Source organism: Oratosquilla oratoria, chromosome 34, assembly GCF_046742065.1.
Source record: "Oratosquilla oratoria isolate Oo_2021 chromosome 34, ASM4674206v1, whole genome shotgun sequence".
Lineage (NCBI taxonomy): Eukaryota > Metazoa > Arthropoda > Malacostraca > Stomatopoda > Squillidae > Oratosquilla > Oratosquilla oratoria.
The window spans coordinates 6938997-6941496 of NC_134810.1; positions in this window are offsets into that span (position 1 = coordinate 6938997).

The following is a 2500-nucleotide window of genomic DNA, read 5'->3' on the forward strand; positions in this document are numbered from 1 at the left end:
TGGAACATAAGAGAGGAAGAGAGAAGGAGTTTGAATGTGTTTGAGATGAAATGTCTGAGAAGCATGATAAGGGTTACTAGGCTGGATAGAGTGAGAAATGAGGAGGTGAGGAGGAGAACAGGGGTGGAAAGGGGGTTGGGAGATAGGGTTGATGAAAGAGTATTAGGATGGTTTGGACACATGGAAAGAAAGAGTGAAGAAAGATTAGTAAAAGAAGTGTGGAAATGTAGAGGCGGAAGGAGTGAATATGAGGGGGCATCCTAGGATGAGATGGATGGATGGGGTGAAAGGGGCATTACAAAAGAGAGGAATGTCTGTTGAGGAAGGACGGGAGAGGACAGAAGATAGGGGTGAATGGAGAGGGATTGTATATAGATGATGCTGTGATGCATGAGGGGAGTGGGTGGGGGATGGGGGGTGAGGAAGTACAGGGTGGGGCAAATCAAATGCCCGAGTTTTTGAAAGGCTATTAGGAAAAGTAAAACAATACTTACAGAATTATTTGCTGTTTTATTTGAATGAGTATACAATTCCATTTGTGTGATCACTTTTTGAAGATGGCATCAGAAAGATGGTGGCCATCTGTAGCGATGCACTGTTGAAGGCGATGTCTGATGTTCTCGGTTGCTCTTCGGCACATCAAGGGGTATTGCAGCGATTTCCTCCCGAATTCGCATCTTCAATTCTTCCAAATTGTGTGGCCGACTTCTGAACACTTTCTCCTTCAGATATCCCCACAGGAAGAAGTCGCAAATGCTCAAATCAGGTGCAAATGCTCAAATCGACATCACCCCTCCGAGAGACGAAGCGTGCTGGGAACATCTGTCGCAATTTGATCATTGCAACTTGAGCAGTGTGGCGGTGATAGATCTTCCATCCTCCTCAAAGAAATAAGGCCCAATTACCCCAAATTCACCAAACAGTAACTTTAGGGGAATGGAGCGGTCTCTGGTGAAGTTCTCTTGGGTTGTCTTCAGCCCAATAGCGACAATTTTGCTTATTCACGCTTACAGAAAGGTGGAAGTGGGCTTCGTCACTGCTGAAAAAAGTTGACGGTTCGGGGATGCGGTTCAACATTTCCTGGCAGCAATTCCTGCGATTTTCAAAGTCAGTGGGCTTCAATTCATGAACAATTATTATTTTATATGGACGGAACGATAAATCGTAACGCAATATCGGCCTTAAAGATCGGTTAGACATGGCCAATGCAAGTGAATGCTTCCGGGCAGAGCGTCTTGGTGACTGTTCGACAGCTGCTTTAACTAAGGCCACATTTTCCGGTGTTCTTACCGTTTTTGGTCTTCCACTACCCCTAGGTCTTCTTGTGGAACCAGTATCTTCCAATGCTTCAACTCAACGCCTGATTGCCTTGCCATCGGGGATGGGACCATGACGTGGAATGTTGAAGTGCAGGCGGAAGGCGCGCTAGGTGGCGACGACAGAACGGCCATTTTCGAGATACGTGCGTAATGCAAAGCCGCGATGTTCATCCGACCAAGGCATAGCTGCTACTGAAAACGGCGGGGTTTGCTGCTCACAACGAGACCACATACATCTTACCATCACCACCACAGCCTTTTCTCGCGCCTTTCAAAACTCGGGCATTTGATTTGCCCCACCCTGTATGTATGAGGAAAAAAAATGACACAGCCCGAAGGGATTTCTCCCCGTCTTCTCCTTTTCTGCATGAGGGGACGGAGAGGGGGGGGTCACCGAATTTATGAAGCGGCCTTGCTGTGGATGTGCTGTGTCTTGCGACACTGCTTCTGACCCAGGGCAGTGGACAGGATGCAGGGATGACCAGTCATCCAGGACGTGCCAAGATAAAAGGGAGGGAGGAGGGTGGAGGGGAGTGGAATATATAGGAAATGGAATGGGTGGGAGTGGTTTCTATGCCTTTTTCTTTTTGGCTACCCCCCGTGTAGGGAGAAAAAGCTTTTGGTGTATGTACTTATTTATTCATTTATTTATTTATTTATTTACTTATTTATTTATCTATTTATTTATTTATTTATTTATTTATTTATTTATTTATTTATTTATTTATTTATTTATTTATTTATTTATTTATTTATTTATTTATTTATTCATTTATTTATTTATTTATTTATTTATTTATTTATTTATTTATTTATCTATTTATTTATTTTTTTTACTTATCTTTTTATCTATTTACTTATTTATCTATTTATTTATTTATTTATTCATTCATTTATCTATCTATTTTATTTTATTTTGTTTTGTTTTGTCATTCTTTCGACTCCGTTAAACATTTGTTTCTTTTTATACTCTCCTCCCTCAATCCCTTCTCTTTCAATTCTTTCTCCCTCCTATCTTGTCTTTCACATCTTCCTCGTCTTTCTTGTTCATTCCCTTTACATCCCCCTTTTCTTCCTACCATTGTAAAATTTCCTCCTCCTTATCTTTTTTCTCCTCCTTTTCCTTATCAGGCTATTTGTCCTCCTCCTCTTTCTTATCCTATTCCTCGTCTTTACCTCCT